The 25,784-nt window shown below is 44.7% G+C and overlaps 1 protein-coding gene across 1 annotated transcript in view; it reads left to right on the forward strand.

Moving 5' to 3' along the window:
* Window positions 1-10,929: 10,929 nt before the first annotated feature.
* Window positions 10,930-25,784, forward strand: part of ERMN (ermin) — a 28,599-nt gene continuing 13,744 nt past the window's right edge. Inside the window, exon 1 of the mRNA XM_050969342.1 lies at window positions 10,930-11,819. The gene's annotated coding sequence lies outside the window, so the exon portion shown is untranslated. The remainder of the gene's footprint in view (window positions 11,820-25,784) is intronic.

The following is a 25,784-nucleotide window of genomic DNA, read 5'->3' on the forward strand; positions in this document are numbered from 1 at the left end:
AAGGGACCTCGAGAGGTCATCGAGTCCAGTCCCCTGCCCTCATGGCAGGACCAAATATTGTCTAGACCATCCCTAATAAACATTTATCTAACCTACTCTTAAATATCTCCAGAGATGGAGATTCCACAACTTCCCTAGGCAATCTATTCCAGTGTTTAACTACCCTGACAGTTAGGAACTTTTTCCTAATGTCCAACCTAAATCTCCCTTGCTGCAGTTTAAGCCCATTGCTTCTTGTTCTATCATTGGAGGCTAATTACAGCTCTTTGTATTGAAAGAACATAGACTAGATAGTAAACTCATGGAAATTGTTTAAAATAAATATATTTTTGTTTCTTTTCTTCAGAATTCTTTTATAAATAATATTTTGAATGAAAATATCTCTCTGACTGTATTTACAAAGACCAGAATGGTTTGGACTTGGGGGGGAGAGGCGAAGGAGAGGCTTGGTGTTTTGCTTAAGCATTATGTCAGCATGATGTTAAACCTTTTTTTAAAATAAATTATTTAAAATATTCTATAGACATAAACATTAAAGTCCAGATCCTCAGCTGCTGTAAACTGGCATATCTCCATGGCCCCATAGTATTTATGTGCATTTGAATGTCAACTAAGCAAGGTTAATTGCACATGTCTTTTAGATGCAACAGAGGAGATATTATTGTTCAGGCTTAACTATTGTCTACCTTTTATGTAGCCAACCCAAGCCTTATTGAGGAAATCCAATATGCTGAAGAAAGAGAAAATTCTGTTACAAACGCCCAAGCGTATAGTGAGCAAACTTAGGTCATTATTTTCACCACAATCTGACACTTACACCAAGCTCTTCAGGGCCGCAAGATGTGCAGCTGATCAAAAACAGGATGTGGGTGATAGAGATTCATGTGAGGCTGCCTACATGTGTTTGAAGCTCAAAGATGGCTTGACAATTATGAGAAAAAAGAGTCTCTATGTAACCTAAATATCATCTAAAACAAAGAAACTAAGGATGTTTTCTAGACTACGTTTCTCCATGTAGAATGCGTTTTAGACCATGTCTTGCACCTGCAAAGGTTTACAAACTGAAATGGCTCTTTGCTCTGAATAGCAGGGGTTAGGTGCATGAAGATGATGACCTGGGAACATGGCCAGGGGTGCGCACACTCATGAACAAAGAAAGGAGCAGCCCATGATCACTACTGCCCTGTACTCTGCAGTACTTGCCACACAGCAACTGTCTATTGCTCAGGATTCAGCCCCATACATGTATAAGTGCAGCCTCCATACATGGGCTGTGAGCTCTTTATGAGGCTGTCCCTATTTATGGGAAACCCTGTATTGCTATTTATTGTTTATTCCCACACAAACATAAATGTACATGGCATCTGGAAGGAGTTTGTAGCCTATATTATGTAAGTGATGTGCCAGTAGAATACATTATTGAAATTATGATAAGCAGAACACTTCTGTAATGGACTATTCCCCAGGACACTGGGAAAGGCAATCTCCTATTGAGCCACTTGGGATTCCCCAGCAATCTGAGTTAGATTGGGCATCGTTCTGTGGGGAGCGTGTACAATGTACCTTCCTCTCTCCTGCACAGTGCCAGTCCTTGCACTCCAGGCTTGTACCTCCTGTAGCACCAGTTTTCCCATAGGGGCAGGACAGGGAGGAGTCAGGGCAGAGCTATGGCCTGCTCCCCTTTGCAGCAGCTAGCAGAGTTGTCCTTGTACAGTCTGGCCTCCCAGAAAACCTCATGTCCTGTACAATCCCCACATCTCATCTATTGAAAATATGGCTGTTAAAATTGCTCTCCTACCCCACTGACGTGGCCACATCACCCTATACTTTGAATCGCTACTTGGAATCCCGACCCATCCCTCTTGACCCTCCACTTCAAGGGCTTGCATAGTTCCTCCTCTCTACCTCTCTGGTCTTTCTCCTTGACTCCCCCCACTCCTTTTGCTCCACTAGCGATGCTATCCTTAACATCCAAATCATCTGTTCCCCCTGCAAGCCTCTCCCTGCTGACCCCTATGCATGGAATTCCCTTCTTGACCTAGCTCGCAATGGTACCATCCTTTCCTCACTGACCGTTAGAAACAAACATGGTTTTATTTGTAAACTGAGCTCATTTTATAAGAAGTCACTCAGAGACAATAAGCAGCGAGCCTCTCAGTGTCATCACTTTTCAGAGTGCAACCATACTTTAAGCTGAGGTCACTCCAGAGATAGAAGTTAAAGATCCTGTGGTGTGTGTTTTAAAAGAGGAGGGGATTACACAAGTAAATTTACAAACATTCCCTTCTTTCTAATGTGTCTGACTAATCTGTAAATAAATGATTGCTGAGAGAGGGATGGTTGCTTTGTTGACCTACAAGGTAACTATATTACCAGAGTGAGTTTAAGTGATCTGACATAATCTTGAATATGAAAGAATCTATATGGGCATTCTGTTCTCTACTCTGGCTGGTGTCACATCAGTGTGGGTAAGGTCCAGTCCAGGGAATTTTTCAAGGTTAATTAGTGTTCTGCAAGAAATGTTGCAACTTCTACATGTGCAGCTCTGTTACTTGGTAATGACAATTGCTGATGACTTGCATTTATAGTATACACAGTAGTGACTTTCATTCACTAGGATCCTAAAGCATTTAAAAATATGATCAATATACCATACATCATATAGGAAGCACAAAAGCCACGACTGAAGTACAGTCACCTCGGGGTGCGATACAGACATTGTCAACAGCACCTAGCAACATCAGACATCAGAGTAGGATAGGAAGTGAAACCTGCCTGATTTATTCTATTTAAACTGAGGAGAAAAAGGTAGAAAGTATAATAATCACCCCAACTGGTATTAGCTTGGGGCATTAGAGCTAACTGGCAAAAAGTATCATGAGATCATTGTGGTGTAACTCTTGGGTTTAAGCTTCATTTGGAAAAAAACCAAAACCCTCCAGCAGCACTGTGCCCCCTAACACTATTCATATGGACTTGCAGAACAGAATGCCACTGTACCCTTACTACTTGCAACATGTAGGATGTTCCTTGAAGATCTCCTGACCAAGTCCTAAGCAGGCATAACCCCCCTCATTTATATGAGATTTCGCATAATCACTGTCCAAGGCTGTGTGGCCACACATTCACATGGGGTACAGTAACATAGCATACTAACTTTAGTTTAGGAAGCTGTAATTTGGGTAACTTGGTTCTGAGTTTATTTGTAATGTATTTTAGACAATTCCTGTTTAGCATTTCAGTATCATTTGCCCTAGTGTTTGAAAAGAGCAGCTTGTTAGAAAACATAGTGGAGAAATAGCACATTTGAATTTGCCAGAACACACAAAAAACAGCGGTTATCCATCTGTTCAAAAACAGCTTTCACCTATGGCTGTAGTTTGGACAAACTAGCTTAGTAGATACCATGTAAGAATTACGGCATATGAAAGACAAAATGCTATAGAGCACTAAAAATAGTGCTAGTAGTTTCAAAGTAGAGAGATAGGTAGGAGAAGTCCAGCAATGATTTATGAAAACTTCTTATGAAGTTCCCAAAAACAGCTTGTAATAATGACAACACCTCAAAAGCAGTTTTCCAATTTAGAAACACAAAGCGGTAGGGACATCAACCAAAAAGTACACTGTCCCATTGTTTTCTCCCACCAGTAAGACTTTCTCACCAGGGACTCTATATTCTGTCCCAGCGCTGCTACTAAGGGTACATCTATACTACCCGCCAGATCGGCAGGTAGCGTTTGATGTATTGGGGATCGATTTATCGCTTTTTGTCTGGAGGCGATAAATTGATCCGCTAATCGATGCCTGTACTCCACCTTGGCAGGAGGAGTAAGTGAAGTTGAGGGGGGAGCCGCGGCAGTCGACTTGCTGCCATGAGGATGGCCAGATAAGTTGAACTAAGATACTTTGACTTCAGCTACATGAATAGAGTAGCTGAAGTTGCGTATCTTAGTTCGACCCCCCTCCCGCTAGTGTAGCGCAGGCCTAAATGCTCCATCGCAAATGCAAGAAAGGGATAAGCATGCCAGTGTGTCAGGGATGTGAATACCGAGCCGAAGGGGTTGATGCTGTAAAAAGGGGATATTCATCCAGCAAATGAACCCCCAGACTGAAAACTTCCTTCATGTTAAGCACTAAAGGCTAGGGTGAAGCTTTTAACTTCTTGAATCACAAGAGAAAACCATTGAGCATGCCATAGAGACAGCTTGTATGAACTGCCCTATAATTCACTGCCAGGGATTTAAGCTGGTTGGTTAATGTTTTGTGGCATGCGGGTTGGCTATAGATTTGTAGAACACATAGCCCTGAGTGATTCTTTACTTGGCTTTTGGGGTAAGAATTAAGACCATGCAGTTCAGAGGGTCAGCAGGAGGCTGTCGTATGAAAGGCACACTGTGTCTCTTCAGAAAAGGAGACACTAACTGATTATAGGTTTTAATAGCTCGCTTGATTTCCTAAGAGTTAAGGGATTACTTTATACTCTGCTTATCCTCTGCAGATAAAGAGGGCAACTTGAGGTTCCTAAAGAAGGAAATAAGAGCTGCTGTTCTGAAAGAATGAAATTCCCTATAAAACAGAAAACTTGTTTGTTTTATTTGCTCATTGCTACTATGCCTGACCCTATAAGAGGCCCTCAGCTAAGCCATCATTTACTTTACTTTGTGAACCTGGTGTAAAACTGATACAGAATCATAGGCTATGGCCTCTGATTTCAGTTATTTGGTGGCAAGAAGGCTGACTTACCAGAGGTGTCAGGAATAGACAGTTCTTAAAGCTTTTGGGCTTGATTGTAGAGCAAAACATTAGGCTTTGCCTTTTTCTCAGACTAGAATAGGATCAGCACTTATATTTAAAGGACACAGAAGGCAAAGTTTATTTTTTAGGAACAGTATCCCACAATGTTTCCTTCTTGGTGCAAAAGCAAACATTTTGTATGGTATCACAGTGGGCAGGGCTTTGCTGAAGTGCATTCTGTAGTGACAAGAGAAGCAGGATGTTAGCTTCTGCTAACATCCAAAACCCATTGAAGTCAATGGGAGTCTTTAAATTGTGTGTAATGGACATCAATCGATTTACAGGACAAAGCCTAGAGTAAGAGCACCTTCTGATGCCTTCCAAGCCCATGTGATCCATTATAAGACTGGTCCCCAGGATTTTTTCCACTCAGCAATAGCCTCTTTCTCTCCAGCTAGCGTGGATGTTCCTCATGACCCTCATAGTCCCCTCAGATCCTGTTGGGCTCTTTCAGTCTTCTGTCTCCATTACTGAAGTTTGTCCAAAGCTCTCTAATGGACTCAGGCTTCTGATGGGGACATTTGAGGATGCAAACAGAAAATGATTCTGGCTCCATGTACATGATGATCTAAAAAAAAATGTATTTCTCTTCCCATAATTAAGACCCAATCCTATGAGGTGCTGAAGAATTTGAGTATATTTCTTTCTAGATTTCTTGTTGCTACTTCATATCATTTTTCCACTGGTTGTGCTGCTGTTATTTTACAGTGAACATTTAAATGCATACCTCTCATGGATTGCTGTATCTTTTCTACCTTAATGCTTTCACTTCTGTTTTTTTATTTTTGGCTTTAATACCAGACATTTCCTTCCTCGTATTGATGTTTTACAAGTACCACACCCAGTCATCTACCACTTGGCAGGGGACTGTCTTCAGTCAATGGGGTGTGTGTGTGTGTCTATGTATGTGTGTAGGTATATATCTATATATACAAATTCACAAGCATTAGATATAGTAATTCTCATGTAGAGATTATTTTGGAATTCACCATAATCACCGCTCACAAATTAGTGGATTACAGTGCTTTAATATGCCTGCAACACTTACTCTAATTCTGCATTTTCTAGGAATAAAACCAGTTGTTGCTGCAACATAAAATGTTGCAACCACACTGGCCAGCAACCTGCTTGAATTGTATCTTCACAGTAATAGCCGGAAAAGAAGAGAAATTGTTTCCAGTGTAGTTGTGTGATGAATCATTCATACAAAATGTTCACCCACCATCAAGGAGAATGCAGAAAACATTCTGGTGTGCACTTTGAAAGAATTTGGGGTAAGCATAATTTGAAATGGCCCAAGAAACCACCCCAAAATGACACAGTAATGAATCACATGGAGCAGTGACCATTCTAATGTGCACATGTCCTTTCACTTCTGATAGGCGCTTTAGTCTTTCTGTGATCATGCTGTGTGCATAGCATGGAGCAGCCAGCATGGTCCACCTAAGCCCACAAAATGGAGCTGAAGAAATCCCAAGGTGCACATGGCACATTAGCAAAATTCAGACCCATAGTTCACCATCAATGAAGTGGCATGGTGAAATTCCAATGCAGAGTGGGCTCATACACTTTTACCACCATGTCATCTAGCCCCGAGTAAAATGACCAGAACCCCACTCAAACAAGCTCTCAGATTCACAGAGATAATCAGCAGGTCTTTTGACAAAGAACAACATGTGATCTATGGTTTGGAAAGGAATATATCTATCTGGTAAGAAATGACTAATTTTCCAGCTTTGTAGCAAGTGTTTTTCCCACTAGTCAACAAGTGATAGAAAAGTTAAGGACATCCTTTCCCATGTTGGCATTCCAGAAGAAATAGTCACTGACGATGGGCCACTAATTTGCCAGCTCTGAATTCTAAGCATTTGGGATACACTAAAATTTCATGTCTATTACTTTCAGCCCCCACCGTCTGTCACAGGATGGACTACATGGATTGCTAAGCATTGTCAGTAACCGAAAGCTCCCATTCCAGCTCTGCTTGTTAGAAAGCACCCACCACGTGTGTCACCACAGTATGCCCATTTCTGCTGATTGTGGGTTGTAAGTTCAGAACAACCATAGCAGTAAATCTTTGCCCTAAGTGACCCTGCCTAAAGAAGGCTGAGATATGCCAAACCTACGAAGTCTCAGGTGTCCTTCTTAAACCATCAGGCTGAAGCTGGGGTCTTACTCTAGGTGAAACCAGGTGACCCAGTCTTGATAAACATATAAGGTCAGACTTACAAAGGTGTGTAGGTGTCTAAAGATGCAGACAGGCACCTCGTGGTGCTCACAGAAGTGCCTAAGCAGGTTAGGGCCCAGCTCCCACTGACTTTCAATGGGTGTTAGGTGCCTAGCCTGCTTAGATGCTTTTGTGAATCCCGTCAGGTGACTATGTGTATCTTAGGGCACCTACACACCTATGTAATTCTGGCCCATAAAGTACTTGCAATGCTATGCTATTTATAGAGCTGATATACAGCCTTTAACATTATAAATCAATACTTTTGGTGGAAGACCTTTAATCTACTTCTTCTGTGAGTTTAATAATGCTATGAATATTTAGGGGCTAACATAACTTTCTTACTGCTTGTCACCATGACAACTAAAACCCAGCTGATGGACAGTTAATCAGTTCCTGTGCAAAGTTACTTTGAAAGGCTGAAGAACATAAACCACAAAGACAAATAGCTCAAAATAAACAACTACTGTACTTTTCACATTAGCAGTCACATGGAAACCTACAACAATGATTTCCAGGAGGAATGTTGTGTTTTTCTGGTTCCATTTGTTGTCAAAGATTTATCTACCCAGCATATTCAGGCATTGTAGCCTAATGTATCCCTGAATTTATCATCCTAAACTGATTTTTTTTTTAATTTTCAGAGAAAGAAAATACTTCTCCATGCTATGACTGAAGTTGCCAGCCAGTAAGTACTAACCCCCAGCTGTTTCATAGGCAGTTCTTCTTTCAAAGACATGATTTACCTACACCGGATGGAATGACAGTGGGAATGGTGGTTGTCCCTCTCTCTCAGGCTGGAACCAGAAGTACTATCCTATGGAGCTCTTTAACAGTGACTCTGATCTTTTTTTGCCTTTTTCCATTATTTTTAATAGTTTAAAAGGAAAATTGTTCTGCCCAGCAATCTGAAAGGAATTGTTAGCCCTATAGCATAGCCAGTGCTATTGCTATCATGAATTTCCTGTTTCTGCAAAGTAAATGGCAGATAAATCAGGCAAAAGGTGGACAAAACCCTATGTAGAACAAGCGCAGACATCAGGCCCAAAATTTGCATAAGAGTTTATTCAAACTAAATCCAAACAAACAGTAGGAATAAATGGTCAGTTTTCAGACTGGAGAGAGGTAAATAGTGGTGTCTCCCAAGGGTCTGTACTGAGACTAGTCCTATTCAGCATTCATAAATCATCTGGAAAAGGGGGTAAACAGTGAGGTGGCAGAGTTTGCAGATGATACAAAACTACTCAAGATAGTTAAGTCCCAGGCAGACTGTAAAAAGCTACAAAAGGATCTCCTAAAACTGGGTGACTGGGCAACAAAATGGCAGATGAAATTAAATGTTGATAAATGCAAAGTAATGCACATTAAAATATAATTCCAACTACACATATCAAACGGTGGGGTCTAAATTAGCTGTTACCACTCAAGAAAGAGATCTTGGAGTCATTGTGGATAGTTCTCTGAAAACATCCTCTCAATGTGCAACAGCACTTAAAAGGTGAACAGAATGTTGGAAATCATTAAGAAAGGGATAGATAATAAGACAGAAAATATCATATTTCTTCTATATAAATCTATAGTATACCCACAACTTGAATACTGCATGCAGAAGTGATCGTCTCAACTCAAAAAAGATATATTGGAATTGGAAAAGGTTCAGAAAAGGGCAACAAAAATGACTAGGGGTATGGAATAGCTCCTGTATGAGGAGAGATTAATAAGACTGAGACTTTTCATCTTGGAAAAGAGATGACTAAGGGGGGATATGATAGAGGTCTATAAAATCATGACTCGTGGAAAAAGTAAATAAGTGTTATTTACTTCTCATAACACAAGAAGTAGAGGTTACCAAATGAAATGAATAGGTAGAAGGTTTAAAACAAACAAAAGGGAGTGTTTTCTCACACAATGCACAATCAACCTGTGGAACTCCTCGCCAGAGGATGTTGTGAAGGTCAAGACTATAACAGGAGTCAAAAAAGAATTAGATAAGTTCATGGAGGATACGTCCATCAATGGCTATTAGCCTCTGTTTGCCAGAAGATGGGAATGGGTGACAGGGTGGATCACTTGATGATTACCTGTTCTGTTCATTCTCTCTGGGGCACCTGGCACTGGCCACAGTCGGAAGGATACTGGGATAGATGGACCTTTGGTCTGACCCAGCATGGCTGTTCTTATGTTCTTAAATCTCATGACTTTTTAAATGGTACATCTGCATTTCAAGATGGAGGTGTAGATACCAGCTCGAGGAGATGCCCTTGCACTAGCTCAATAAGATCTGGGGTATCAAAAATAGTATGTAGCATCAGGAGTGCAAGCAGCAGGGGGGATAACCACCCTGAGTATGTACTTATCTGAGACACTCGTCGCATCCTTGGGGTGGCTAGCACCTCCTGCTGCTTGTGCCCCCACGGGTATCAATCATTGGTGTGCTAGCTCGATCAGAGGTAGTGCAGGTATGTCTACTTGGGCTGGAATTTACAGATCAAAGTGTAGCTGAGCCCACGGACTATCCAGTATTACTGCTCCACCAGCTCACTCCTCCCGCCCTGGACTCTCTCTGCTTACAGGGGATAGATTCACAAAGGGGATTTAGTAAGGCCAGTGCAACCATTTAGGCGGACTAGGCGGTTGCCTGGGGCACCAAAAAGCGGCGCCCCCAAATTGTTTTTAAATGGTTGAGCAGCCGCTGCTGCTAGGACAGAGAGGGAGTCTGAGCTGCTGGCGGCAGCAGCCGCCGGCAGCCCAGGGCGTCCCCTGGGTCAGCGCGCCACCATGGCAGCCGACAGCCCAGGGGGTCCCCTGGGTCAGCGCGCCACCATGGCAGCCGGCAGCCCAGGGCGTCCCCTGGGTCAGCGCGCCACCGCAGCAGCCGGCAGCCCAGGTCCCCCCCGCTTCAGGGCGCCCCTGGGGCAGCCCAGAGGTTCGGGCTGCCCACGGCGCGCTGACCCAGGGGAATCCCTGGGCTGCAGGCAGAGGCTCAGAATCCCTCTCCCCCACAGAGCAGGGGCTCCAGCCTGTGCCATTTTTCTCTTTGCTGGCGGGAGCGCCGGCAGCTGGGCAGAGCTGCACAGCTCTGCTTAGGGCACGTGGCAGAAGCCCTGCGAGGGCATCGTGACACCAGGGCTTCTTGAGGAAAGTGGGGCTGCCCCCTGGCTCAGCCTCCACGTCAGCCCCATCGAGGGGCATGGAGAAGAAAAGAGCCTCAGCGATGGTCTGGTGGAGTGGAGGAAGAAAGAGGACCCCGATGCTCATGCGTTGGGCAAGGTAAGCAAGTTCTTCCCCACAGCTTGGCCTCAGGTGCCTGCCCCCTTGGTCCTTAGCTGGTCCCTGCTGCTGCTCCCCTTGTGCCTGGATGGCTGGAGAGAACAGCAGCCTGCAGACCTGAGCTGCCCCAGTGCCCCCAGGCACCCCCCTGACCGCATCCCCCCACAGCCCTGACCCCCAGCTCCGAGCCCAGTCCCTCTGAGCTGGAAACCCCCTCATCCCATTCCCCCCACAGCCCTGACCCCCAGCTCCGAGCCCAGTCTCTCTGAGCTGGAAACCTCCTACCCCATCCTCCCCACAGCCCTGACCCCCAGCTGACAGATAGTGTCCCTAACACAGTTATTGCTCTTCCCATCCTCTTGACTCTCCCAGTTTCTGTGGCCAGTGGTGAGCGAAGCTTCTCGAAGCTCAAATTGATAAAAACATACATGCGAACATCAATGTTGCAACAAAGACTTGTTGGGCTATCTACCTTGTCACTAGAACATGACATTGCTCACAGCATTGACTTGGAGGAACTTGTTTCTAAATTTGCTAAACTTAAAGCCCAGAAACATAAATTCTAAATTATAACATGTTACTCTGTGACTCTGTATTGTCTATAATGTATGTGATTTTTTTTTTTGGGGTGGGGGGCGCAAGATGGAAGTTTCGCCTAAGGCGCAAAATATGCTTGCACCGGCCCTGGATTTAGTTAATGATATGCTTAACTCCTAGCCAGGAATGAAATGCAGAGGACAGGGTTGGGGCTTAGGAGCCAGATCCACAAAGGTGTTAGGTGGCTAGCTTCAACTGATCACGGCATTAGGTGAGGATCTCCACTCCTGAAGTTAGGTACCTAACCCAGGTCAGCCCTGTGACATTGCACCCCATAAGGCTTTATGGAAATATGCTTATGAATGTACATATGACTTAACTGGAATATGTTTTAAGCTACATATGCCATGTAACATATCTCTATAAAGGTTATGATCTACTGAATCTATGCCTGCTATTTGTATGCATGTATCATTTTTGTGTTCGAAGTTATGAATATTGGCTGTGTACTTGCTTGATTTCTAAGTAGCCTTAGTAAAGCATTTGGTCAGTTTCTTGAAAAAGGAATGTGCAAGTTAAGTGCCCAATCAAGAAACATTTAATGGACAATGGATCTTGGAAGTCTCCAATCCACATAAGAAGTCTACTTGAGGATGTTCAAGGTAGCATGTGGGCAATGACTGCTACCTGTAAGTTCTGTGTCATGCATGGACATGTGACTTGCCCATGTGACTCCAAAACTCCAGCTTGTAGATGGGATTCTAGCTAGGGGGAGGGAGGGGTATCCACCCACAAGATAAAGTCTGTTTAAACCCCTGTGAAACCCCTCCATTTTGTTTCCAGCTGGCTCAAGAGGTAGCCTTTCCACTCCAAAGGATACCTGAAAGAAACTGGAACAAAGGACAGTAACTACAGGGGTGTGAGTGATTGCTGGACCCAGACTAGAAGGAGACTAGTCTGTAAAAGGAAGCTTACTGGAACGCCTCTGAGGGTGAGATTTTATCTGTATTCAGTTTTCTTACTGTAGTAAGCATAGACTTGCATGTTTTATTTTATTTTGCTTGGTAATTCACTTTGTTCTGTCTGCTATTACTTGGAACCACTTAAATCCTATTTTCTGTATTTAATAAAATCACTTTTTACTTATTATTTAACCCAGAGAATGTATTAATATTGCGTCCTTGCTTAAATAGTACTCACGAGCTGCAGAAGGCTTTGTTCAGAGCCAGCCCTAGACCAAATGAGGTCCCAGGTGAGGAGTGTCTTCGGTGCCTCCCTCCATTTGTTAAGCGTTTGACTAGTTATTTTTTATTGCATTTGTAGCCTATTCCATGACTTTGATGTGCAATTTGCATTCATGATTTATCTCTGTCATATAAGACTATAAATTTGCATGATGGGATCTGTAAATCTGTTTATTCATGCCATATATAAACAAACAAAAAATTCATTTCCTTAAGCTTATAGAAACTTTTTAATTTTAAGAATAACTGAAATGTACTAACATCAAGAATTGGTACTGCACATCAACAATGGGTGGACCAGTGTTAAATAGTATTACAGTCTGTGATGGCGTTAGAATGTTAACCCTTGTCCTTTCATTCAAAAGGTTGCTTTTCTTGCCTTTGCCCTTGTGAACTGAAGCTGTGTCAGAAAAATCCAAAGACTGGCCAATGGCATTTTCAAGTGATAAAATAGCAAGCGTTGTCACTCTCTGATCAGCCATTGTTGATGGAAGATATGTTTTAATGAATCTGAGCTTTGAAAATCTGCACTCCCCACTCATGGCTGTGACCAGCAGCGTGAGCAGAATCCTCAAAGCTATCCCCATATTAGGAATAGCGTCCTTCAGCTCTGCATCATGAATCATCAATGGCTATTTGTCAGGATGGGCAGGGATGGTGTCCCTAGTGGGCAGGGCTGGTGTCCCTACCCTCTGTTTGCTAGAAGCTAGGAATGAGTGACAGGGTGGATCACTTAATGATGGCCTGTTCTGTTCATTACCTCTGGGGCACCTGGTGTTGGTCACCGTCAGAAGACAGGATACTGGGCTAGATGGACCTTTGGTCCGACTCAGTATGGCCATTCTTATGGCACTAAATAGATCTCATTGATTGCTATTAATGCATAAGAATTGTTTCAGAGCAATCAATTATGCCTCAAATGGAGGATTATGAAGCCTTTTAAGTAGGTACCAGGAACAGCTAAACAGTATGCCCCAAGTCAGTCTATGCCATTATGGTGGGAAATCTGTCTTAACCAGCATCCTAAGGATTACACCAGTGTGGAGGAATCCCTGGGTGACACAGGGCTGATGCAGTGGCAATGTGCCACCACTTCTCTTGGCCTTTGGCCTAATCAGCAAAGCTAGAGAAAAGGGCAGGGCATCACCGCACTCTGGCAATCTCTGCCTGAATTACACTTTAAAGCATGTTGCAGCAGATGAAAAAGAAGTGTGGTGAACAGGTGGCACTGGAGAAGAAAAGCTTTAAAATCTGAAACAAAGCAAGAAAGAAAAGCAATAACCAAAATGGAGAAAACAGGGGTGAAAAGGGAGTGGAAGATTTTCAAAACTGAGGGGGGATGGAAAGAGTGAGGAGAAGACATTAAACACAGGTCAGATATCCCCTGAATGGTCATGGCCTCCTGCAGAAACTGTGAGGGACGATGGAATTTCCAGCCCATAATTCTGAAGAAGGCATCTTGAGGTAAGGGAAAGCCTGGGCCTATTGTGACCCAGTGGAGAGACTTAGCCCAGTGTTCATCACCTGGGACTCTTTGACCATAAGGGAGCAGAGCTGGTTAAGGTCTCTCTGCCCTTTTGAGGCTAGAGCAGGGACATGCTACTTGATATCAGTGAAACTCACCAGTGAAACTTTGCTTTGAGTTTCTGAATTCACCCAAACTGAAACTCAAAGTAAAACTTCATGGGTGCATATCTGCAGAACTGCCCAGAGGATTCAAGGGGCCTAGGGTCTTCGGTGGCAGGGAGACCCCGCTGCCGAATTGCCACCAAAGACCCACCCTGGGACCCACTGCCGAAGTGCCAGAAGGACCAGTGGTGAGCTGGAGCCGGTTCCCACCGGTTCACTGGAACCGGTTGTTAAATTTAGAAGCCCTTTTAGAACCAAGGGCAGGAAACAGGGGGATTGAATGGGGGCAAGGGTCCCGGGGGGGGCAGTCAGGAAGGAGCAGGATTTGGATGGGGTGGCGGGGGGCAGTCAGGGGTAGGGATTCCAGGGACAGTCAGAGGACAGAGAGAAGGGGTGTTTGGATGGGGCAGGGGTCCCGGGGTGCCATCAGGAATGAGAGGAGGGGTTGGTTGGGGTGGCAGGAGGCATTCGGGACAGGCTAGGGGGATGGATGGGGCAAGGGTCCCGTGGGGGCTGTTAAGGAACTTGGGGGGTTGGATGGGGAAGGAGTCCTGGGGGGTGGGAGGGCACGACTCCCTTGTGAGTTGAGGAGGAGGGAACCGGTTGTTAATATTTTGGCAGCTCGTCACCGGGAAGGACCCCCGCCATGGGTCTTCGTGGCATTTTGGCAGCAGGTCCTGGAGCGAAAGGAGCCCCCACCACCGAATTACCGATGATGACCCGGAGTGGAAGAAGTTCCTGGGGCCTGGGCCCTGCCAGAGTTTTCTGGGGCTCCCAGAGTGAGTGAAGGACCCTGCTCCAGGGGCCCCAAAAAAACTCTTGTGGGGGCCCCTGCGGGGCCCGGGGCAATTGCCCCTCTTGCCCCATCCCAGGGGCCCCTGCATATCTGTGAAAACCCAAAATCACCCTTACTTTTGCTATAGATGTCTGCAGAAATGCACTAATAGTTCATTTCAAAAGCCTACTGTATATCTGTAGGAATTGTAAAAAAGTTAATATGAGGAGGCTGGGATAACTTATTAATCCTTTGAGTAAACTAAGATGCAGGAACATTTTATATTTTAGAGGAAACAATCAGCTTTTCACAGCTGAATTTATTAACTGCTCAGTGCCATGGCGACAGCACATTAGTGACACAGAGTGAGATGTCCCACTTAGAGGAGTTGCAATGAAATATTGATTCTCCTCTACTTTTATTATTGTGATACTCTCCAGAACACACAGTTTAGAGGAATTAAATAAAGCAGCTGAATCCAGAGAACTCAAAGGCAGTCTGTGATTTCATGTAGAGACAGGCTGGATGAAGGTGAATGTGGATCAGCAATCTAAATATAATCTTTTCTGCTCTAATACAGCTGGAGATTTATTTTTCCATTGAGTATGAGTGAATTTTCCTTCCTTCACTTTGATGAATTGCATCTTAGTTACATTATTACAGATAGGCTAAAAGAAGCTACATCTCTTTCCCACCATACAAAAGCCAGGGGTCACCCAATGAAATTAATGGACACCAGGTTTAAAACAAACATAAGGAAGAATTTCTTCACATAACGCACAGTAACCTGTGGAACTCATTGCCAGGGGATGTTGTGATGGCCAAAAGTATAACTACATTCAAAAAAGAATTTGATAAGTTCATGGAGGACAAGTCCATCAATGACTATTAGCTAAGATGGTCAGAGACGCAATCCCATGCTCAGGAGACCCTAAACTTCTGACTGCCACAAGCTAGGATGGGGAGACGGGCTGGATCACTTCTACTGCCTTATTCTGTACACTCATCTCCCTGAAGCTCTGTTACTAGTTGCTGTTGGAGACAGGCTACTGGGCTAGATAGACCATTGGTCTGACCCGGTATGGCAGTTCTTATATTTTTACATCAACATTATAGTCTCTCAGAGGGGAAGACTCCAAGCGCAGGGTTTCCGTAGACAAATATCTTAACACTTGGAAAACTGAGTAGTTTGCAGGGATATGATATGTAGAAAGTTGCTGTTTTCCAAATGTATGGCCTGATCCAACCTCCATTAAAATTAACAGAAAACTTTCCATTGACCCCTATGAGTTGGGTCATTAGGAGACAAGTCTTGGAGCACCAATCTAGATCCTGGGGTGAAGCCAGGTATGGCGAGTTCTAACAGTTGAGAGATGGGGTAGGACTTTTGCCTGGTGTTAGTTCATTTCAGCAGTCCCTGCCTCCCGGCTGCTCGAAACTCTTCCCAATTCTCTGGCCTTTCACTCCCACTGCCAGTTCCCAGCCACACTCTCAGCTTCTGACCAGAAGTTGCAGGCCAGTGTCATGGTGGGAAGTGGGGGAATGAAGTACTCATCAGACCCCAGAAAATGACCAACGGTTGGAGCTGGTGAGGCTGTAGAATCAGCACTTCTGATGGGAGGTGGGCAGATACAAGTAGATCTCTTCTGGATTAGTGAGTGAATTGGCAAGGGATGGGCTGCAGGGCAGGTTGGGGAATTGAAAGAAAATAAGGATTAAACTGGGAGACTGGTGGGTCTCTTGCTGAGGGACAGATGAAGAGCTGAGGATGACTATCTGATGTACACTGTCCATTGTTATTTCCTAATATTTGGGCTTTGTGGAGCCAAGATTAGGGATCAGTGAACCAAGATAGGAAAATAGCCAGAATCCCCTGAACACAAACTAAACACATGGACATGCAGATAGAGATAATACAATAGATGTCCCTGATACACTTAAAAAGTGGTGCTGTTTCTCTTTCCTCATTTTCCCAGGGTATATTCAGCAAACACAGATGAGGCTTGTGTGGTAACATGCAGGATCTTTAAAACCTAGAGAGATTCACAGAAGAGCTGTTTTTAAGAACCTATCATTAAAAAGAGAAATTGGGCTGAGGGGGAATTAATCATAATCAGGTATCAAAGAATTAGTCAAAATTTCCTTCTGCTTAGTTTGAATATCCCTGAAAGGAGTTTGGATTAATACCGCTCTAAGGATTGGCTTTATGTTAGTACCTGAAGGAGTATCACTTTCAGATTCTATAGAGTTCCTAAAAAAAGAACAGGAGTACTTGTGGCACCTTGGAGACTAACAAATTTATTTCAGCATGAGTTTTCGCGAGCTACAGTTCACTTCTTCGGATGCATAGAATGGAACACACAGACAGGAGATATTTATACATACAGAGAACATGAAAAGGTGGAAGTATGCATACCAACAGGAAGAGCCTAATCAATTGAGATCAGCAGGAGAAAAAAAAAACTTTTGAAGTAATAATAGAAGGTGTGAGGAGAACTTAACATAGGGGAATAGATTCAAACAGTGTAATGACCCAACCATTCCCAGTCTCTGTTTAGGCCTGAGTTAATTGTATCTAATTTGCATATTAATTCGAGTTCAGCAGTCTCTCTTTGGAGTCTGTTTTTGAAGTTTTTTTGTTGCAAAATTGCCACCTTGAAGTTTGTCACTGAGTGGTTAGAGAGGTTGAAGTGTTCTCCCACTGGTTTTTGAATGTTATGATTCCTGATGTCAGATTTGTGTCCATTTATTCTTTTGCATAGAGACTGTTTGGTTTGGCCAATGTAAATGGCAGAGGGGCATTGCTGGCACATGCCTGACATAGTGTGGGGACTATTTCTGAAGTAAACAAATAGATTCAAAATACACCTATGGTAAAAACTCTCAGGAGAAAATGATGGGTGTAAAAAGATTTAGATGTAAACAGAGATCATCCAAGCAGGGTTTTCCTACACTACGCTAATTTGGGGAAATGTGAATAAGAAGGAATTAATTTAGCCACCAACAGGTGGCACTAGTAAATATCTAAATTTGCTACAATATCCTTTTGCAAAAAACACAAAGGGAAAATGGGATCCCTATTGCTTGGGACCTTTAAACCCAGGCTGAACTAACCACTAGGGAACGTACTGTAGGGAACAATCCTGCATAAGCTTGGAGAAAGGAGGGTCTTTTCTATTTCAAATGTCATTGACTGGAAAAGAAATATTTATGAGCAAAGAAAGCAGATTGGTTTAAAGGTGGAGAATGGATTCCTCATATAAGTAAAATTTCCAGCATAAGTACTGGATCTGAGGCAAGCTTACCACAGATCCTGCTAGCTCAGCCAGAGGCCAGCTTCTTTAGGCTCACTTTGATAGATGAAAGGAAACTGAAGAGACACAAGGTCTGTAAGGTGAGGTAATATCTTTTATTGGACTGACTTCTTTTGGTGGACGTACTAGCTTTTGAGCTACACAGAGCTCTTCAAGAGTTTTGAAGAGCTTGTACTGTCCACCAACAGAAGTTTGTTCAATAAAAGATAATCCCTCATCCACCTTGTGTGTCTCATATCCTGGGACCAACATGGCTACAATAACACTGCAAAGGAAAGTGAAGAGCTCTTAGCTTACCTTGGTGTTCACCTTGTACACACTCCTTTTGTACCAGTATAACTGTCAGTTTGAGGTGTGATTTCTTACCAAAATAGTTATACTAGTACAACCCCTAGTGTGGCTACAGCTATGCCAGGATAAAGGTGCCTCATGCCAGTGTGACTTGTTCCCCTTTCCATACAAGAATAAACAACCAGTATAAGGCACCTTTATACCAGTATGACTGGCAATCCTCGTGTGTGTGTAAGAGAGAAGGAGTGCATTGTGCAGCTTTAACTATACAGGAAAACTTTGGGATGTAGGTAAGCTCTTTGGGACTATTCCTTTTAAGTTCTGAGAGCTTCCTGGATTGTGCTGCGTTCCCTTCAGTCTCCACTGATGTCCATAGGACCAGAGAGGGACGAGCACCTTGTCAGAATGGGCCCTCAATGCTGCAATAAATGCTTTAGCTGGGAAGGTTAAAATATGATCTTGTCATTGCTTTGCCTGGGAGGACAGGAAAGAGGAAGCTGAAAAATTTGTTCTTTGAATGAGAACAGTGTCTTCTTGTCACAAATTCAGGATAATAGCTTGTGATAGTATCCTTTTGCTGTTAGTCAGACTGGTGACAAGTAGTGATTGGTGAACTTTCCAATGGTTTTGGACATTTAGCAAGACAAGCCCCACTGAACTTTGGGTTCTTTCTTTCTTTCTTTCTTTCTTTCTTTCTTTCTTTCACTTGTTTTATAATTAAGGAAATGCATACACTGTATGAATCGTCCATAGTGAACACTCAGATACTCACTTTTTCATTGAACACATAGCAAGGATACAGCTGCAAAGTGACTCTGTGGTGGTGTAGTGTTGCATACTGTAAAGTCTAACATGGTTCTGGGCCAAAGATAGAATTATAAATTTCCTCCTGGATTTTATAGTATGTGAGTGCTTGACAAACATCAAAGCATATATCTTCGTCACAACGCTGTGCAGTAAAATGGTATTATTATCCACATTTTAGAGATGAGGAACAGAGAGATTAGGAGAAAATTGCCGTCAGTAATCCATAATCTTCGGTGCCCAACTGGAGACACCTAAGGTCTAATTTTTCAGTGTACCATGCATTTTTATAGGCACTTTGCTTAAAGTACACACCTTTGACTTCATTTGCAGTAGTAGTCATTCCTCAGCACTTCTGCAAATCAGGCCCCAAGTGTCTCAAGTTGGGCACTGCTATTTCTTTGCATCATTAAGAATATGAGGAAACTAAAGTTGAGTTCCAAATAACCATGTTTTACTTACTATATCCAACATTCAAGGCCTAGCTATAGTCATGGTATCCTCTGCTAGGATCTGATGGCTTCTGCAGTGAAAGGCAGGGAGGCCCACTAGAGGGCTCCCAAACTATTTGCAGGGATATTATCTAATTCCTACACACTACAGGCACCCAGAGAATAAGGAACACGGTGGCCACTTGTGAAAATTTTGGTGTAAGGCAATTTCCAAGCATCACATAGGAACTTTGTGGTAGAGGCAGGGACAGAGTCTGATTCTCCAGAGTGGCATTCAAATGTCTTAACCACAAGATCATCCTTTCTGTGTCTCATTCACTGCATACCTTCCAATTTTTGCAACAAATGAGGCAGGGGTCCTACAGACACCACCTTCTTTCACTACACAACCCTGAGTTATTTTTTGAGCTCCACCCAGCATGCACTGACTGCGGAAGGATTCCAGTGGAAAAAACTGTATGTGGTTATGTAATTAAACACTGTATGCATGCATACAAGGGGGGCAAATTAAGGTTGCATGGGCAACTTTAATTCTAGCACTTCCAAAGTTTTGAGTGGTGACAGGTTTCAGAGTGGTAGCTGTGTTAGCTGTTGTGGCAAGTACTCCTCGTTCTGTAAGTTTTGAGTGCTCAACTTTGCAACTTAACATTCTTTTAAAGTAGTTGTAAAATGTAATTCCCTATTTTATAAAAAAGCTAACAGAACAAAACAGAAAGTAGAAGGGGAAGAAACACACATTTTTCCAGTGAGTTTCATAGTTATTTTCTAACAGCAGAAGAATGTTGAGATTCAGGACTCCTGGGTTCAATTCCAAGTTATGGAGACCCTCCTGTTTATATTTCCCCTCTCACCCATCTCCTGTCCCTGTTCTGTCATTGCTCCTATTTCCCCTCCACAGCTCCTGTTCCTTTCCCACTGTGCCTTTGTCATCCCCTGCCTATCCTTGGCTCCCCTACCTCCATCCTCTCTACATTTGAGTCAGGCTACTGGGGTTCCAGCACGATTTCCGTGCTCACAGTTCTGGTGTCCAGTGCCACAGCAGCCTCTGGTAGCTGGGAGCGGCAATTGCAGGGGAGATCTTGGTAGGCCCCTAAAGGTCTTGAGTGGAGCAGGCTCATTCGTTCTGTGGGGATGTGCATATACATATGGTTGGCACAATGGAGGTGTGTGGCAAGAGGGTATACTCAATGCAGGTGGAATTTTTGGAGAATTTATCTGCCAGCTTCTAATATACCTTTTCTGAGCATGGGCAAAGTGTTAATTTTTTTTTAAGAGACTTATAATTTGGTTACATTTGGGACAGAAAAAGATACATTCCAGACAATAGGGTGATTCCCATGACAAATTTCACATCCTTGTTCCAAATCATGGTGTTGCTAAAGCGTCTCAGTGAAATGATTGCAAGCTTTGGGCAAAACAATATATTTTCCCCTAACCTCATTCTTGGAAAAGGCTGACCTATTTTTGCTGAAACTTAAAAAAATCAGCCTTGGCCAGACAGCCAGCATAGGAAAATTTCAGCCCAAACAGCTAAAGTTTGCAAAGATCTAAGCAAGAGAAAAATGGCTGTATAATGGCAAGTGTTAGGCAACCTTAACTACAGATATCACTACCAGCACTAATGAAAATAATAATAAAAATAATTAATAAAAAAAATGTGCAGGAAATACTAAGCCACAATGTTGGATTTCAGTAGGATAGAAGTTTAGCAGTCAGGTAGAGGAGGAGTAAAAGGGCTCCCTAGAACTTTTAGGAACCTAGAAAAAGCTTTTTGGTTTTTGTTGAAAACTGGGACAAAAGTTTGGGTCAATTCTTGTTGAATCAGATCTGAGTGCTCATTCCTAATATCAAGCCCGTCACTCTAATAAAAAATGTAGGATACTACAAAGATGCCAGTCGTGTTTCAAATGAAATGGCACACGGTGCTGCTGGACTGGCCATTACTTCTATCAGACACAAAACTGAAGTCCTCTGACCAGTTGTGGGTATTCTAGATACCCTGGCCTTCTTGGCAACGGAAGTAATGCTAAATACCCTGGTGACTGGCATTCTAGAGAGAGTAGATTAGTGCTTCTTAACCTTTCTCATATTGGGACCTCCCTTCCCAATACTCCCTCCCATTTAGCAATATGGGAAAGATGATTGTAAGCTTCTGAAGCCCGTTTGTGACCCCGGGGTGAAAACCCATGTTATAGCACAGCTCTGGTTAGAAGCATTTGGAGCAAGCTGATACTGCTCAAGCAAGCATTCTGCCAAGGGGCAGGGGAGAGCCACCGTGAGCCGGGAAAAGTCTCCCCTCTTCTCTGAGCTCAAGCACATGATTCAAAACTTTGCCATGTGGAAGCCACTGAACTTTGGTGTGGAAAAGGAGGTGATGATGTCAAGTCCCCATTTCTTCGAATAAAATAGGGAAGAGGTTATGCACTGAGCTTCCCTTTTATAAAGTTTGCAACTTTTACAGCCCTATCGAATATTTTTCTCAGTTCCACCAGGATCCTCTTTTCTGCCAACTATTCCCAGCAAATTGAACAAGGTGCCCAGTGTCTTGAGGTGCAAAAGGCTGGATTCTAGTGACAAGGCCACTGTGTTTCCTATCATAGCTCAGGCATCATCCATACTAATACAGCGATACCAGTGCAACCCACCTGCAAGAAATGAGAGCTGTAGGGCTTTGAAGATATATGTTTTTTCTTGTAGCATGTCCTGTAAGAGAACAGAGACAGAGAAAGGACTCATCTATAGGCCTTATCATATACAGTGGACAAATGTTAAAAGGTGGGCAGAAAAAGACATTCCTGTAGTTTCATCCATTAATATAGAGAAGTACTGCTCTCCTGAACTCTTCTAAACAGCTTTCCCAGACATCTGAAACTATGATGCATGTGCGGTCTTCAGATGGCTCAGTGTTTTCTCCTTTTAATGGCTATTTGCAAGCCCCATAATGCTTGGACAGCTACTGTCAACTACTTACACGTACTGTGGTAGTTGATACATAATTGAGTGTGTGCACTTTGGTCTGGGTGCATGAGAGAGGAAAGTCAAGCTGCAAGTAGCGGATCCACAGAAGAAAGAAAGCTGGTGGGGTGGGAAAGTAGTCAGGAACACCTTTCTGCGTGGCTGCATGGAACAGTGCAGGGATCATACACTGTAATCCTATTCACTTCCCTTTGAAGCAAAACCTAGAGGGCAAACAGCAGCTACAGATAGGTCCCGGAGAGACAGTGAGAGAGGAAAAAATAGCATTGGCTGCCTGGCTGCAGCCAAATGATGAATTCCATAGCCAAACTGTGATTTTATGATATCAAATTCCATGGCCACAGAATGATAGAGTCCACAGGGACTTGACCAAAGTGAATGGGGCAGTTCACACTTCTTAGATCTATTGTTTCAGCCAGTCTGCAGATCCAGACAGGCATCCCTGCACTAGATCATGTTCAGTTCACATTTTTAAGTTTGTCTCTGCAACTGTAAGGACTAGAAAGACACTTTTTTTTAAAGTAAAAAGGGTAAGTGGAGGAGAAAATGGAAGGTGGTTGCAATCCTCTGAAACCTGTTTGCCTCTCCTTGGCCTGCTGACTTACGAGTTGAACTCTGGCACCAGTTAGGCTAGTTTGGCCCCTGCATGGTTTGGGGCTGCTCTCACCTATAATCTGCTGGATATGGCCATGAAGGGTTGGTCCACCAGATGAGAATTACCAGAGTGCTGCAGTGCTTGAGTCACTCACCCCAGGGTCCCCACTGACACAGGTCTATGCCACCTAGGGGGTTTCCTAGGATATCTGCCACCTTTCTGGTCTCTTTATGTTATAGGAGTGGTGAAAATGGCCCAGAGTGAGGCTCAGAATGGAACAACAAGCATTTGATTTTTCTTTAATTAACTACATTGGCCTTTAACATAGAATGGAGAGAACATTTCTGTCTTTCAGAATGCATGATGATGAATGAATGCAATAGGTATCATGGGATTCTAGCAGCACATTGAGCCACTCTACCTCTCCTACACAAACCCATTAATAGTCAATACCAATATATTGGAATATACACTGTATTAAGTGGGCCTCACAGGTGTCACTGACAGCATACTTTGAAAACCAAGACATTAGAGATGCTCAGGTAAGCTCCATTTCTGCCTCCAGTTCAGTGGTGTTGCCCCATTGGGAGAAGCACCAGGAACAAGACTGACTGACAAATAAGAACATGTCACATTTCATCACCCTAAATTAGAGCACTGCTTTAAGGAGGCCATTTGAACAAACATGAATGTTCTTCTTAATTCCGGGGGTACAGCAGCAGCAGCAGTGTATGATTTTAAAATTACCTATCGCACTCTTAACCTATTTTCCCAGTATCCAGTTTCTTTCCTTGTGGCTATCTATGCTCACATATCCTCAATCCACATTCAAGATTTTATATTGTAGCCATCTCTCATGAAAAGTTAAAACAATTACAAATCATTTACACCAAACTCAGAGGTGAAAGTAAGCCAGTGCGGGCCGGTACGGAGGACTGGTAAGAAAAGGTGCAGTAGCTACCAGCAAGAAAATGGAGCATTCCTCCCCTGAGTGTGCCCTGGCCCTCCTTTGCTGCCCCCATGCACCTCCCTGGATCCTAGTGCAGAGCGTTTGTCTCTCTCCATCCCCTGCAGCTCCATGCTGCCTGCCTGCATTAACTGCCGCCACAGGGTCCTAGTGCCCCTCTTTCACTACTGCCAGAGCAGGCTGCCCTTCCCTCTTGGACCCTTTCATTTTCCAGTGGGACCCTCCACCAGTATAGCCGCCCCCCTGCCCGCAGTCACTGCTCTTGCCCCACGCTGGGCAAGGAGCAGCCCCAGTGAGGCTACAGTGAGGGGCAGCAGCAGGGAGAAGGCACACATGTGATGGCAGCCGCCCCCCCACCTGGCATGGCACCCACCACAGGGGAGGCAAGGGGGATTCCTGGACCTGAGAGGGGCCCTAGGAGCACATGCAGTGACAGTGGGGTGTGTGTGAGTGTGCTGCTGGGGGGGAGGAGGGGGTCCCTACCCCAGAGCTCACTGCTGCCAGCAGGGAGAGGGCTGGAGGGAGTCCTCCTCTCTGGCTCCAGTCCCAGGGCAGCCTGCAGACACCCTAAACTCATCCCTAGCCCTGACCCACCCCAAGAGCCCACACCCCTAGTAACAGCCCTCATCCCCCCCGCATTCCAAACCTCTGTCCTAGCCCTGAGGCTCTCCAACACCCCAAACCCCTCATCTCTGGCCCCAGCCAGAGCCCTCATCCCCTGGCACCTTAACCCTCTGCCTCAGCCCTGAGTCCCCTTCCACACCCCAAACCCCTCATCCCCAGCTACATCTCAAATCCACCCCAGCCTCACCCCACAGCCCTCACCCCTGCTCCCCCTCCCTCCATACTCCCTCCCATCCCCAAACTCCCTCCCAGAGCCTGCACCCTGCACCCCACCTGCATGTCAGTCCTCTGCCCCAGCCCAGGGCCTGCACTCCAGACCTCCTGCCCCACCCAAACTCCCTCCCAGAGTCTTGGGAAAGTGGGGGGTGGAGTTTGGGGGGGCAGAGTTTGGGCAGGGGCAGGTTCTGGGCACCACCAAAATTTCTACAAACCTGCCACCCCTGCCAGCAAGAGCTGGTGTGCCATACCGGGGTGGACCAGCTTCCTGAGGCAGAAATTTAAAGGGCTGGTGCCCAGGGCCCTTTAAATTGCTGCCAGAGCCCTGCTGCCAGAGCCATGAGGTAGCAGCTGCAGGGCTCAGGTGGTGATTTAAAGGGCCCAGGCTTCCTGCCACCGCTACCACCCTGGGCCCTTTAAATCACTGCTGGAGACCCACTGCTGCTACCCCAGGGCTCCGAGGACAATTTAAAGGGCCTGGGCCCTTTAAATAGCCCCCGGAGCCTGCCAGAGCCCTTGGGTAGTGGCAGCAGGGCTCTGGTGGCTATTGAAAGGGTTCGGGGCTCCTACTGCCTCTACAACTCCAGGCCCTTTAAATAGCCCCCGGAGCCTGCCAGAGCCCTCGGGTAGCAGTGGCAGGGCTCTGGTGGCTATTGAAAGGGTTTGGGGCTCCCGCTGCATCTACCACCCTGGGCCCTTTAAATAGCCACCGGAACCCTGTCACCGCTAACCCAGGGTGCCAGCAGCAGGGCTCCAGAGATGATTTAAAGGGCCTTGTATGGTAGTGGCAGCAGGACCCCTGGAGCTCCATTGGCAATTTAAAGGGCCCGGGGCTCTGCTGTGGTAGCAGCAGCTAGAGCCTTGAACCCTTTAAATCACCCCATTTAAATTGCCCCCGAACCCCAGGGTTCCCAGCCACCTCTGCAGCTGGGAGCTCAGGGGGTGATTTAAAGGACTTGGGGCTCCCAGGTGCTGCTACCACAGCCCTAGCCCCGGGCCCTTTGAATCCTGATTTAAAGGGCCTGGGGATTTAAAGGCTCCGCCTCTTCTGGTGGAGGCCACGCCCCTC

Source organism: Gopherus flavomarginatus, chromosome 10, assembly GCF_025201925.1.
Source record: "Gopherus flavomarginatus isolate rGopFla2 chromosome 10, rGopFla2.mat.asm, whole genome shotgun sequence".
Lineage (NCBI taxonomy): Eukaryota > Metazoa > Chordata > Testudines > Testudinidae > Gopherus > Gopherus flavomarginatus.